The 15,261-nt window shown below is 42.3% G+C and overlaps 1 long non-coding RNA gene across 2 annotated transcripts in view; it reads left to right on the forward strand.

Moving 5' to 3' along the window:
• LOC145520488 (uncharacterized) overlaps positions 1–2,145 on the forward strand; it is a 31,643-nt gene extending 29,498 nt beyond the window's left edge. For both annotated transcript variants that reach the window (XR_014064506.1, XR_014064505.1), the window contains one exon: positions 1,867–2,145. This is a non-coding gene — a long non-coding RNA (uncharacterized LOC145520488). The remainder of the gene's footprint in view (positions 1–1,866) is intronic.
• The last annotated feature ends 13,116 nt before the right edge of the window (positions 2,146–15,261 follow it).

Consider the following 15,261-nt stretch of genomic DNA (forward strand, 5'->3'; position numbering starts at 1 on the left):
GAACAATCTAAAAATGAAATTCAAAAATTCTATTTACAGAGCATCAAAACTAATAAAATACTTAAGAATAAATGTAACAAAGAGACAAATAATTATACACTGAAAACCATAAAACATTACTAAAAGAAATTTAAGAGGATCTAAATAAACAGACATTTGCTATCTATGGATTGGAAGACTTACTATTGTGAAGATGGCAGTACTCACCAAAGCGCTGTACAGATTCAATGTGATCTCTATCAACATTCCAGTTTCTTTTGCAGAAATAGAAATGTTGGTCCTAAGATATACGGAATTGCAAGGGGCCCCAAATAGCCAAACGAGACCTTGCAAAAGAACAAAGCTGGAGAACTAGCATTTTCTGATCTCAAAACTTATTACAAAGAAATTCCTAGGATAAAAATAGACATAAGGGATCAATGGAATAGTACTGAGACTCCATAAATAAACCCAAGTATCTATGATCCATTGATTTCCAACAAGGGTGATAGAACCATTCAACGGGGGAAAGAACAGTCTCTTTAACAAATGGTGCTGAGAAGTAGATAACCACACGCAAATGAATGAAATTGACTCCTCGTGTAACTATATAAAAAATACACGCAAAATCAAAGAACCAAGCATAAAAACCCAAACTGCAAAACTCGGGAGTAACCTTCATTGTCATGGATTTGGCAATGCATTCTTAGAAATGACATCAAAAGCACAAGTAACAAAAGAAAAAAAGATAGGTATACTGGACTTCACTAAGATTAAAACATTTTGTGTGCCAAAGAATACTATCAAAAGAGTGAAGAAACCCACAAAATGAGAGAAAATCCTTGTAAACCATATATCTGGTAGGAGTCAAGTATCTGGAATATTTACAGAACTCCTAAAATTCAGCAATAAAAGGACAACAAAATTAAAAGTGTGCAAAAGAATTTGGATAGACGTTTCTCCAAAGCAGGCATATAAATGGTCAACAAGCACAGGAAAAGATACTCAACATAGTCATTAGTGAAATGCAAATCAGAACAACAATGAGATACCACTTCAAATTCAATAGCATGGCCATAATTTCTTTTTTAAAGGAAGTTAGCAAGAGTTGGCAAGGATGTGAAAGAACTGGAATATTCAAACGTTGCTGGTGGGAATGAAAAATGATGTAGCCTCTATGGAAAGCAGTTTGTGGTTCCTCAGCAAGTTTCACAGAATTTCTATATGATCCAGAAATTCTACTCCCAGGTACAAAGAAACAGAAACTAAGTGTTCAAACAAAAACTTATATATGAATATTCATAGCAGCAAGATACTCAGCCATAAGAAGAAATGAAGTACCGATGCATGCTACAAGGTAAATAAACCTTGAAAACATTAATGAAGCCAGACCCAAAAGCCCACAGAGTATAGGATTTCATTTAAATGAACTGTCCAGAATAGGCAGATTCACAGAGATAGAAAACAGATTTGTGGTTTCCAGGGAAAGGAGGTAGGTATGGGGCTTTCTATTGGGGGAATACAATTTTAGAACTAGATAGGTATGACAGTTGTAAATACCATGAATGAAATTAATGTCATTGAATTGCACGCTTTTAACGGGCTAAAATGATACATTTTATGCTATGGGTATTTTACCACCAAAAAGGAGTCAAATGTGAAAATGTACATTGAGAGAAATGCGTTCATACCACGTCTGTTCCCTCCACCTGATTCCCTGTTCTACTCTGACTCTTAGGGGTAAACACTACAGAATTTTATTGTTTACTTTTTCCTTACGTATTTATGAAATACAAGCACATACACATATATATTCTTATAGATATCTTTCCCCTCCAATAAAATCAACCATCGTTTGTATACTAATCTTAACTTTGTCTTTTTCAGTTAACAATATGTACACCCTGAAGATCTCCCGAGATCAACACATCGAATGTTCCTCCTGTTTCACAGCTGCAGGCCCACGGCTGTGAAAGCGCTCCTTGCTCTAAAGACCCACTGAATTTCATCCGACCTCTGAAAAAGAATTATTACCCTCTTGATAGAGATGTTAGCTATGGCTATGGTGTAATCATTTTGCAATATGTAAGTGAATCAAATCAACACCTGAAACTTACACAAAGTTATATGTCAATTACATATCAATAAAACTGGGGGAAAAAGAAAGCTCAGCACTTTTCCTCCCTTTATTTCCAATCTTAATAATTAGACCTGCTTTTCATCAAAAGCCTAAAAGATCCAAGTGCCCCCAAAGCAAAATCCCCTACCAGGATGCAAAAGCAAGGTGATTAATTTCCTTGTGGTCTTCCTCATCTACGCATTTCCCATGGCCTTCTCCTCACGACAGGAGCTATTGGGGATTGGTGATAGTGGTTGAGATTCTGCAGTATAGGAACCCTAACCCTGGCCATCTTAGCATTTTATCCATATGGGAAAGTGAGTAGGAAGAGAGGGTAAGAAATGGGACATCTACTCCTAGACTTCAGAATTTGTCATAGGATTCTCCAAACTCCAGTCTTTGACTCTGAATCTTGAATGCATCAAGAAGAGGGGGTCAATCTTCACGGGATCCCAAGCATTTCAAATAGCTTCTCTCTTGCAAAGCATCAAAGGAAACCAGCAATTCTCAGCTACTTTTCTAATTCAAATCAGAAAAGAAGGCAGTTAGTACCTTGCTGAAATAAACCCAACCGAACTCCAGATTTCAGCTACTGTAAAAGAAATTATTTTCTTCACATGTGTATTTAACACAATGAGTGAACAAGTGAAAAGGAAATGACTTTGCACAAGGTACCATGGTTAGTCTCCTGACTCAGCACGTTCTTTGGTGTAGATGCACCCCACCTACAAGTCAGTTTCTGATCACTTCGCACGGCTGCCTGCTGGGCTGGAGCAAAAGCAGATCTGCCTCAGCTGCCTGTCTCCATCCTGCTATTCCTTCCACAGCCGGGTCCGCTCCACCTCCTCATGGTCCATAATCCCTCTCATACCGGGTTCTGTCTCTGCAGCCTGCCCCACAGGGCTGCATCCACAGCGCCGACTCGAACGAAGCTCTTCATTGGTTCCACGTGATTTCTCATGGGTGTGTACCACGTGTGGAAATGCACCCTACGCTCACTGAAGGCCAGCTTCTTCTCCTGTGACCACTTCTGTTCTTCCTAGGCCAGTAGCTCTCAAGGCAGCTATACAAGGGACGGCTAGGAGCTGGCTGCGCTCGGGAGGTGGGCGTGGCGTTTCTCTCCGCTGCTTCTCTCCCTGCAGGCCGTGGCCACCCCGGGCCTTGAGCCTCTGCGTGTGTTTGACTTCCTCTATCTTGAGGCTGAAGAAGTCAAAGGCAGGTTGAACTGGGAGGCAGGGAGCAGGTCAGAAGGGCGAGTGCTGGGGGATAAGTGTGCCGGGGTGCTCAGCAGTAGCTCCTTGGGGGCCCCAGGCTCCAGGGCTGGGTTGGGGGCCCTGCTCAGCACACAGAACTCTCTAGGGCCCCCCTGAAGGGTGGGGTAGAGATGTATGTCTAGGAGATTAGATAGGTTGATAGATAGATAGATCAATGGATAGGTATTTGGGATATACATATATGGGATCACCTGGACTTGCCTGTAGAATCAAGTGAGAGGACTTATTTTCTCTGGTAGTGGTTGATTGCCACATTATTTTCTTAAAATCGCTAGTTTTGAGTTAACTATGTAATTTTTGTTTTTCTGTTAATCATGCTACCGTGTTGCTAACAAGATTCTAAATTTTAAAAAGAAGACAAAATCGATCCAGAGAGAGAGATTTTAAGGAATTGGCCTACCTGATTGCAGTATTTGGTGAGTCTGAAATCTGTAGCGCAGGTTGGCAGGTTAGAAGCTGTAGACTTAAGGCAGAATTTCTTCCTCTCCAGGAAACCTCAGTTTTTGCTCTGAAGGCTTTCAACTGATTGGATGAAGCCTACCTACATTATCAAGGGGTAACTTCTTCACTTAAAGTCAACGGAATATAGATGTTAACCACATCTACAAAAATACCTTCACAGCAGCACCCAGGTTAGCGTTTGATTAAATAAGTGTGTATTGTAGCCTAACCAAGTTGACACGTAAAATTAAGCATCACGCCTTCTCATCTGATTTATAAATACCCCAAATGCTGGAGCAGCAGCTATGTGGAGGGCTTGGGGTGTGCTCTGTTGCATCCATCTACCTCAACTATTTCTGGCCCACATGTCTTCTTCCTTCTGGAGACATCTGTTATCTTTTAAAGTTCCGATCTGCTTTCATTTTTAGTTCAAGGTCTTCTCTTTCTGGGCTATCCAGGAATATGTCTTGCCTGGTCCCCAGCTCTGTAGCTAATCAGACTTTTGTCTGGTAGCTTGAATGGTATGAGACTTGGTAGCGATTGTTGATGCCATGGCCACCGTTCACTATCATGTGGGTTGTGTCGTACACAGCTCTGGGCAGTGACATTTATATCCTAGGCTGTGTGAATGGTAACCTGCAGAGGAGCGCAGTGTAGAGTTTTACAACCCCCAACAGAGGGTTACAACTCCCAGACAGCCATCCATCCAACCATCCATTCATCCATCCATCCATTACCTCGTTTATCTCATGACTGCTGCCCTTAGCCACCTCTGGAAGGAATCCACATTCAACACTTCATTCATCTGGGAAGACCCAAGTATGGTGAGATCATCTGAAGTTACGAATACCTGATTGGTGTGTGGTAAGTCGCTCAGTCGTGTCTGATTCTTTGTGACCCTATAGACCATAGCCCGCTGGGCTCCTCTGTCCATGGGATTCTCCAGGCAAGAATACTAGAGTGGGTTGCCATGCCTCCTCCAGGGGATCTTCCCCATCCAAGGACAGAACCCTTGTCTGTTACATCTACCTACACTGGCGGGCAGGTTCTTTACCACTAGCACCACCTGGGAAGCCCAAGGGCAAGTTTAAATCCTCCTTCATTCTTAAACCCTCAGGGTAAATAAGCTGAGCAGATTTTTTCCCTGAAGCCAGATCTTGATAAGCCTGTAAGACAGGTAACAAGCCTGACAAAGAATTTGAGAGTATTCTTTGAAGGCAAAAATTCATGAAAACACACTTCACAGATTTCTCTGCAGTTAACCTTGTCCTGCACTGCTGTAGATGAATTTTGACTGTATTTCTCTGAAAGAAGTACTAGAAACTGACCTCTCTCCTAAACCACTGCTCATAGGACTTTTCTCTTTCACCAGGTGTTCTTGGCCTTTAGCAAATGCTAACTGGGCCCTTTCATGAGTCAGGCACTGTATGGGCCCCAGGCCTTCTCTCCTTGGAGGGGGAAGTCTCCAAATCTAGTCTCCCACTCACGTCCTGCCCCTAATTTCCAGTAACGACTTTTATCCCAAATGCCTGAAGATATTGATAGTCTGTGGGCTGAGAAATAGAGCCTGAAGATATTGATAGTCTGTGGGCTGAGAAATAGAAGTATTTCTGGTTTATTCAATAAAATGTAGCTCCTGGGAACATGGAACATTATTGAATGGGGCCATGGAAGCATTCAACTTAATACACAGACTGGACAGAATGCAGGTAACATGTGTGGTTGTCCGAAGGAGCAATAAAAGGGCAGGTAGTCTGCGCTAATGACACAGATGAAGCAAAGGAAAAAGAGATGGAGCTAAATGATTTCTGTAAGCTTTATGCTTCCTTTCAGCAACAAGTTTATTAGGTGTAAATTGATCTTGGCAATACATTTACATATATTTTCCTTTTCCTGAGAATTTGGAAAAGTACAAATCATAGCTCTTTGGGGACTTGAGAGACCAACCTGCTGGGTTCCTATTGCAGAAGCAATAGGTTAGACCATCTCTCCATCTAGAAATCTATTTCCCACTTGTTCTAGAACAGTTTTAAGGACTCTTACAAAAATACATGGATTGTACCAAGATTAAAAAAGAAAAACAGGTGAAAAAAGTAAGCAATGGAAAAATGAAGACCTCTGTGAGTCTACAGCTTGCAGATAGCTTTCTATTTTGTTGAACTTCTCTATAAGAATGCTGTTTCTTACAACTTACCATTTGTATAATTTCATTTTTTCTAATAACCATATCTTCTCCGTGTTTTACATCTTTGAAGTTTCTTTTACAAAAAAATGGCATCTTAGATAAATAAAATATAGTAGTTGAGCGCCTATAACTAAAGTCATACCTCATTTGGTGTTTCATATGTATGTCAACCAGATTTTCAATCGCTTCTCGTGTCCACGTTTTGTTTTTATAACTAGAATTATAAGTTTCTTAAGGAAAAGAGAGTCCCTAATAGTGCTGGGCCCTTTATATGCACTGTTTTATTGTGAATTCTTTCAATAACTCTCTGTGGTGGGTTCTTCTTACTTTACAAACAAGGAAATTGAGGCTCAAGGAGGTCAAGTCCTATAGCCAACTGATAAGCAGGCTCAGGACCTAAGCTCAAATCTGACTCCAGTACCCGTTCTCTCCCCCAACTGTTCCAGTCAGCATCTGCTCTCTCAAAGTCACAGGTCAGACCTACTATCGATTTGGGGTTCCCCATAAAGTTTCTGCTCCTTCTATGTACCGAGTAGGTGCTCAATAAATTCTTGTTAATTCAGTTCAGTCCAGTCATTCAGTCATGTCCGACTCTGCGACCCCATGGACTGCAGCACGCCAGGCTTCCCAGTCCATCAACAACTCCCGGAGCTTGCTCAAACTCATGTCCATTGAGCCAGAGATGCCATCCAACCATCTTATCCTCTGTCGTCCCCTTCTCCTCCTGCCTTCAGTCTTTCCCAGCATCAGGGTCTTTTCAAATGAGTCAGTCCTTCGCATCAGGTGGCCAGAGTATTGGAGCTTGAGCTTCAGCATCAGTCCTTCCAATGAACACCCAGGACTGATCTCCTTTAGGATCGACAATTGAAAGAATGATTTCTATCTCATGACCTTTCATAGGGCAATCCAGTTGGCATGGGGCCAACTTTGATTTCTACTTTCTTTTATTCTGGTTCAACCTCTTTGGGATGACTTAACTGTGTTGGAACTGCCAAGAACAGAAAAAGTAAAAAGCAGAGAGCCTCTTGAAGGGCAAATCATGCCTTTTAACTCCCCCACTTTTTGCTGAAAGGGTCTTTTTGTTAAGCCCCTGGTTGTAGGAGTAACTCTCTGTGGGGAGGTGAAGGTGGGGGTCTATGTGGTTTTGACAAGGGTGGGCTAGAATTTACCCTGGAAATCTTGACTAAAATGTTTTTGTGGGTCCCGGGCACAGTTAGGTTCACACCTAGGAAACTCTCTGAGGGTAAAGCCGCAGCTTGGTTAAATTGGGTGACTCACAAGTGCGAAGGTTCATATTTTAGCACCTGGCAGTCAGAGGCAGAATTAAACCACTTAAAAATGAACCCTGATGAAAACTCAGAAGTACTGCAGGGGCTCCAGGCCATGGCATATATTAGACTCTTAATTGCAGCAAAGAACTCAATTACCATCTAGTTCATCGTCGATTCATGTTAAAGGAATATGAAGCGACAACTCCAGGCGGGCGAGTTGAGCCTTTGTTTCCTGTCTTCAGGTCATGTTCTGTTCTCAAATGGACCTGATTTCAGAAGCTCCTCCTAAAAAGTAGGGTCCCTGTGATATTTACTGGATAGGCTTGCAACAGGGCAATTTCGAGGTCCTGAAAGTTATAATATATATTTTCAAAAAATATTCAAGCCTCAGAAACTTGCAGAGGTAAGAAAAAAAAATTATAGTTGTACAAGTATACCTAAAATTCAGTACTTAGTTTGTTTAAGGATTGCTCTTGTGTTTCTTCAGAAAAAAAATGCAATTTTGTGCACTGGGGGGAGTGCACAAAATTTTAGAGGAGGGGAAGGCCCTACTGCTTGCTAGCGTCCTAGTAGCCTCAGCCACCTCACTGAGCAGAGAAGACAGAGGAGTCGGTGACTGCAGCTCACCATACGTTCATATGTTCATATGTTCAGCACCTTTCTGCCTGGGAGAATTTGCAGATCTCTTAGAACTTCTGTTTAATTGCTAACACTTCTGGTATTCTTTTGGTGGTTCTTCCAGGGCTATCAGTTTGTAAACATGATGGAAGTAATGAAAATGAGAGTGGTTTAATTGCTGGCTGGTGGAGAAAGTGCTGGGGGAGGTGTGTGCTTGTAGTTCGGCCATGTACTCTGCCTCCTTGGCCAGCACGGTGGCTCTACAAGCTTATGCTTCGTAGATTTTTAAAGCATAAGCTATTTAGATTTCCCACCTTTTACAGCTTTTCAGACTATTGTCTTTGCCTACAGTTTGAGATACTTACTTTTATAGAAATATTGAAGCTTATTTTTAATCGATTTTAATTGGAGTATAGTTGCTTTACAATGTTGTGTTAGTTTCTGCTGTACAATAAAGTGAATCAGTTATGCATATATATATATATATATATATATATACACACTCTTTTTAAGATTTTTTTTTCAATTTAGGTCACCACAAAGCATTGAACAGAGTTACCTGTGCTATAAAGTAGGTTATTAGCTATGTTTTATATCAATAGTGTATATGCGTCAATCCTAATCTCCCAATTCATCCTGGCCCCCTGCCCTCTTGGTAACTATAAATTTAAATTTATTTTCTACCCCCTCGACTCTGTTTCTGCATTGCGTTAACTAAGGTTACATAGTAACTCAGATGCCAAGCTTGTGTCTCCAAAGTTCTTGGTTCCTTGGAGAAATAAGAATTGGATCCACATTAAATTTAATCATTTCAACCTCTTTTTCTTATTGGACTTCAAGCTCTGTGTGGAGAATCATGTCTGATTTGTTTCTCTCACAGTGCCTGGGGATGAGGCAGGAATGATATGAATATCTGGTTGATTAATGAATGAATTAGTGAATAAGGCAGGGGAGGAACTGTGCCTGCCTGTCATATCTTCATTCTGAAGTATAGACCTTGGTACTAATATATGTTCAATAAACAATAACAGAATTGGATATCTTCCTGGAGCTCAAACATCAAGTTGCTGCAATGACTGAATATATATTATTGATTTTTAGAGACAGTATTTCAGGTTGGCTCGTCCCAGATAGAGTAAACAGGGCTAGATCTTATCCTTGCGAGGGCCCACAACAAGGAGGTGCCTCTGTAGGTGCTGTGTCCTTGCCTGGGTTTGGAAGGCTCAATCCCTGGCTTGTTTACTTTGACTCTTTTAACTCTTTACTGAGTGTATTCAAAAATCAAATCCATTTGTCTTCAGTTGTAGGAATGGGGTGAGGTGGGGACTCTACACCTTGGAGCCACATTACAGAAACCAGAACCACCTAAAATACAGCCCCCTGGGGACAGTGTAATGGACAGTGAGGAACATCGGATGATAGTCTAAAGGCTCAGGAGGTGCCTGCTGTGCCAGAAACTATGACAGGCTTAACTTCTTTGTCTTTTTCTCTTTGTCTATAACAGGGACATCTTTTGAAGAAAAACAGTATCAAGGAAATCATGCCCAGGGTAGAAAAAAAATTATAGCTGGATGATACATACATCTGTTTACAAACATCCAACCACATGGTGAATTCCAGTTTGCTCAGAAGTCACTTCTTAAGGATGAATTTCCAATGCTTTGTTAGAGATCTTGGAAATTCAAATCCAAGTATTTCCCATTCCATCTGTTAAAGGAACCTATAAATGCTGTTTAATAGCCTTATTTGAGGCATTAAAAATTGAAGTTCATGATTTGTTCTGCTTTTTCCCTTTTTCTTCCTATTCCAGGCAAGATAACATTTGTCAACTCAATCTTCGAGTTATGTAGGACTCTTTTGCCTCCCTGTCATCCAACGTCCAATACTTTGATCTAATTGAAATACTTTCTCAATGTGCTATCAAAGAAACTCTTAACAATTACACATCAACAGCCTACAGGAAACCACCATCTTGATGTTAGAAAAGAAACAGGATGTACTGCTTATCTCTGGGTCGCCAAGATTTCTGAAGCACTTACCTACTCTGCTTGCTGGGCTCAGGCTTTGATACCAAAGCTGTCACTTCATTTATGGCATTTCCCAAGATTTAACCTAGTTCTTTATAACACCACTGCAAAAGTTCACATGCCAGGAAAAAAGGTAGTTCTTAAAACAATTCAACATCTAATAAAAACTTCGTAGTGTTTTCAAATTACAGCTTCATATGAAGAGGAGGATCTAACACATATACAGTAGGAACTAAATCTTGGAAGACACATATAAATGCACAGATACACACACACTTTGGCAAAGAAGATGGGATGAGATGTACCATATCACAGAGCTGCTTGCTTTAGGTAGTGGACGCAGGACAGAGTTTTACCTGTTTATTTCTGTTTATCCATGTTATCCATTTTATCCAAGAAGCTTATATGACTTTTGCAATGGGTGTGCATGCTAAGTTGTTCAGTCCTGTCTGACTCTTTGCAACCCCATGGACTGTAGCCCGCCAGTCTTCTCTGTCCATGGGATTCTCCAGGCAAGAATCCTGGGTTGGGTCGCCATGCCCTCTTCCAGGGAATCTTCCCAACCCAGAGATCAAACCCATGTCTCTTACATCTCCTGCATTGACAGGTGAGTTCTTTATCACCATTGCCACCTGGGAAGCCTGTTTGTAATGGGAAAAGATTGTAAAGAAAAATATGATTGAAAACTATCAAATAAAACCCTAGTCCTCAGCAGACATTCCATATTGAATTTTGAGTGGAGTCTATGCACCATAATTTGATAAAGGAAGAAACCAAGGCTCAGAGAACTAAATTTCTCACTCTTGGTCTAGGGGTAGAGGTGGGCAGGGAGCAATGGGAAGCCTGCAATGGGAAGCCTGGATTAGAATCTCAGATAGGTACTACACCTCAATAAGACAAAAAGCAAAGGAAAAAAAAGCCCTACAGCATTGTAAATCAACTATACTTCAATGAAAAATTTTTAAAGAGAGATCCTATTGTTAAAAGCATCTCAGGTAGGAGCCCTGTGTATTACCAGTGTAGTTACTCTTGCTGAACCCTTAATGGATATGTCACATCGGGGTAGGTCTCTAGATTGAAAACCACTTTAAGATCTTCTCCAAGAGTTCACTGGAAGGAAAGCGCAATTTTCTTAAAAACTGTGATCAAATATCCCGTCCCCCTTGACTTGAATAATGATAGGCCTGATGATAAGAAAGCAAGTTTTCTCTTCCCTGGCAGTGGGTGAGCTCAGTTACCCTACCCCAGGGGGGCTGGTCTGCTAGGCAGACTTGAGGCCTGGGGTCTGTCTTCTCCACTGACAACCTGAAACAGGCATTGTCCACCGAGAAATGCCTAAACCCAGAGACAGGGGAAGAGGGTGGGGAAAATGCCTTTCTAGGAAAAGGAAAAGAGAAAACCAGATTTTGATGCTGTGAACAGAGTCAAAAATAAAACACAATAACCTTGAAGGAGAGATTTTATTTTTAAATTCCAACTTACCGCTGAGTAAACTATCATTGGAAAGTTAAAACATTTGTCAAAGATGATAATTGGGCTTCCCAGATGGCTCAATGGTAAAGAACTTGCCTGTCAACGCAGGAGACAAAAGAGACGCAGGTTTGATCCCTGGGTGGGGAAGATCCCCTGGAGAAGGAAATAGCAACCTACTCCAGTATTCTTGCCTGGGAAATCCCATGGACAGAGGAGTCTGGTGGACTATAGTCCATAGGGTTGCAGAGTTGGACATGACTGAGCACGCAAGATCATAGCTAATGAATGACGTAGGCAAAGTCTGAATCGCAAGTTGCCTTCAGCCCAGACTCATGAAACTTCTAATCTTCTCTCGAGTCATAAAACCCTATTTATTAGGAAGTATAATACCCATTGCATAGAACAGATATAACAGAGTGTTAGACCAGAAGTTTTGGCCCAAGTGCTAGGGTGCAGATGATTTCACAGACTGGCACTCTCAGAACACTTACCTGCTAGACATCTGGGATGGATGCTGTTGGCACCCCATCCAGGTCCCCTTTCCTGGTGTAATGCCTTTCTCCCCCAGATGCTGTGAGTTTTGGTTCCAAAAGGCTCACAGCTGTTTCCTTTTCTGGAGAACTGCTCTAAGCTGAACAACCCATGGGACCCACCTCACCTGGGAGGCAGCCTCATGACTGATGGAGATGGAGGTCTGAAGGATGCCCCTAACACAGGACTCGCCATGTTACAGAGCACCTCATCAGATCCGGTTGAGTTCCATCTCCGGCTGAAAGCACACCCGCACTCAGCCTCTCCCCTCATCTAATTTGGCTTCCCTCGTCCCCTGCCTCCCTAAAGCATCCCTCCAATAAATCACTTGAACAAGAATGAAAGTCGTTGGATTTAGGAAAAACCAACACATAAGATGCTCAGTTCTGTTTGAACTGCAGGTCAGCAAAGAATGTTATGTGAGTATACACGTGTCCCATGTAATATTTGGAACATACTTTTACCGAAAAATTATTCGTTGAAATTTAAATTTAACAGGACATCTTGTATTTTATCTGGTCATCAACTCAAATAAGAATTCAGATTTCAGACTCTGCTCCTAGGGATCCTGGCCCACCACAACATCTCATCCACATCAAATACAGAAAAGTAACTGGCTGTGAAAATTCAAGAACAGTGCGGAAGGATTTCACTGGTAATTCCCTCCTCTGCTTCCCCCAACATGTAAGGGCGGGGTAGCAGGGTCCTGTGGCTACAACTGGGAAACTGCATTCCCCTCTGATGGTAATCAGAGTGTGGCTATCAGGGCCCACATGTAGAACTCATGGGAGGCGTGTGGACCTGGGGTCACTTTTAAGAGAAATTATGCCCTAGAGGGTGACCCTGGGAAGGGAACCCCAGCAGGTTGTCAGGTGGGCATCCAGCCAAAGGCACAAGAGCTCAGGACAGGGGTTGGAAATCTTTTCTCTAAAGGGTCTGATGGTAACAACTTAACCTGCCGCAGTTACTGACTCTGTGGCTGTTGCACAGAAGCAGCTAAAGGCATTATGTCAATGGGTGGGCATGGCTCTGTTCCAATAAAACTTTATTTACAAAAACAACAAGGGTGGAATTTGACCTCTCTGCCATAGTTTGTCAGCCCTTCCTTGGTTTAGAACAAAAAAGAGAAATTAGAGGAAATGAATAGGGAAATCTACAGAGAATCTATGAATTTTTATCAGAGAGTCCCTTCAAATGTCCAGTTGTCCTACGTCTACATCAGGCTGGTGGAATCAGGTATTCTGTCCTTCTTCTCTGTTCTTCCCAAACCACAGCTTTGGGAAGGTCAGAAATGACAATGAGTAAACTGGAGGAGAGTGGGAAAAGGAAAGACTTAACTTTCGATCAGATTTGCAGGTCTGACAACGGGACTGGGCATTTTTGATTCTTGAATTGAAACTGTGGTGTAAAGTGACTGTGGGATTTCCCATTAGCATCAAGTGACCAGAAGAGGCACACAGCCTGGTTAGTTTTCAACCAGTGACAGAGAAAGGATGCTCTCCACTGAGTACATCTGAAAGTGGTAGTGAGAGACAGAAATAAAGGTGATTTTTGATTACCTGGTATATGTCCTACTGTTGGAGGTACCTCATATTTACATCTGTGGGTCCTAGTCTGGGATATAATCTGACAATGTTCTCAACATTGGGGGCCCTCCAAAGAAGCCAAGAAAAATGCCTCTTGAAACAGAGTAAGTTTTAAATACCACTGAGGTCTGGAGATCACAGAGCTAGGGCAGGGGCGGGCTAGTTAAACTTTCCTGTTCCCTTAATTCTCTGTCTTCCTCTCTGTTCAGTCAGAAGAGTCAGGTAGAGAGAAGAATCAGAACTATGGATAAACAACAAGGTCCTACTGTACAGCACAGGGAACTAGATTCAATGTCCTGTGATAAACCAGGATGGAAAAGAAAATACGAGTGTGTGTGTGTGTGTGTGTGTGTGTGTGTGATATATATATATCTCTGAGTCACTGTGTGGTGTAGCAGTAAATAATACAACATTGTAAATCAACTATATACTTCAAATAAACAAATAAATAAATAAATTTAGAGACTTCCCTGGCGGTCCAGTGGCTGAGGCTCCAAGCTCCAAATGCAGGGTCCCAGGTTCAATTTCTGGTCAGGAAATTAGATCTCATATGCTGCAACTAAAGATCTTGCATGCAGCAACTAAGACCAGGAACAGCCAAATAAATCAATAATATTAAAAAAAAAAAGAAGAAGAAAGAAATTTTTTTAAAAAGCTATTGAAGCTCATGGAACTCTGCTCAATGTTATTGTGACAGCCTGGATGGGAGGAGAATTTTGAGGAAAATGGATCCATGTATAAGTATGGCCGGGTCCCTTCCCTCGTCACCTGAAACTATCACAACATTGTTAACTGGCTATACTCCAATACAAAAGAAAAAGATTTTTTTAGAAAAAGAGGTATTGACGGGCCAGTGGGGAGTTGGGGAGGGGGAAGGATGACCACACCCTGCCTTGAAGGCCCAGGGGGCTGGTGGGTGGGGTTACATTTGCTTTGTTCAGAAGTGACTTGATGCTCTACAGTTAGATTCCTGAATTAAGACTGTTTGGGACTTAAAGCAAGTGTAGGACTTCCTGTGCCTGAGAATTAGTAGTTGGGTCGCTGCCTCACTGATCCTGCTGGGGAAGGAAAGGGCTGTTCCCACTGAGCAAGACCGGAAACACAAAGTTTCCATGGCTACAACACAGGACTCCCCCACATCCAACTGGCTGGGTGGACAGGAAAATGGGAAGCAGAGCAGGATTTGGGGAGACCTGTGTGCTGGCTCCTGCCCCACCCCTACCCTATTGCAGTTCCCGGGCCAGGAAGGCCTGCCCAGGACACCAGGGTTTCACCGTGCCTAGCTGGCCACCACTGTAGCCCCGCTGACCCTCCCTTAATCTGGAGGCCTGCAGAAAATGGCATAAAACCGCCTATAAGTGTGATAACACCAATTAACTACCTCTTGGCATGTTCCTTGGGAATGTGCCTCACATGGACTTCAGAAGACATCCTAGAGCGATGCTATATTTCAGGATTCAGCTAACTTTTCCTCTAAGGGGCCAGATAATAAACAGGTTAGGTTTGGTGAGCCCTACAATGTCTGTGGTGGCCCCTTGGGGCTGCTGTTCTAGCTTGAAAGCAGCACGGACCATCTATAAAAAAGTCAGATGCTGTGTTCCAATGAGATTTTATTTCTAAACACAGGCAGGTGTCCTGTTTGGGTTCGCCAATCCCTGCTATGTGGTGCCGAATTATCCGTTCTCTGTTTTTCTAAAAGAGGCCCGCTTTTTCATCCAGAACCACCCCTCCCACCAGCTCCACTCCCAGGCCACGTG

Source organism: Giraffa tippelskirchi, chromosome 9 (genome assembly GCF_054371585.1).
Source record: "Giraffa tippelskirchi isolate mGirTip1 chromosome 9, T2T-mGirTip1v1.2.pri, whole genome shotgun sequence".
NCBI classification, from domain to species: domain Eukaryota; kingdom Metazoa; phylum Chordata; class Mammalia; order Artiodactyla; family Giraffidae; genus Giraffa; species Giraffa tippelskirchi.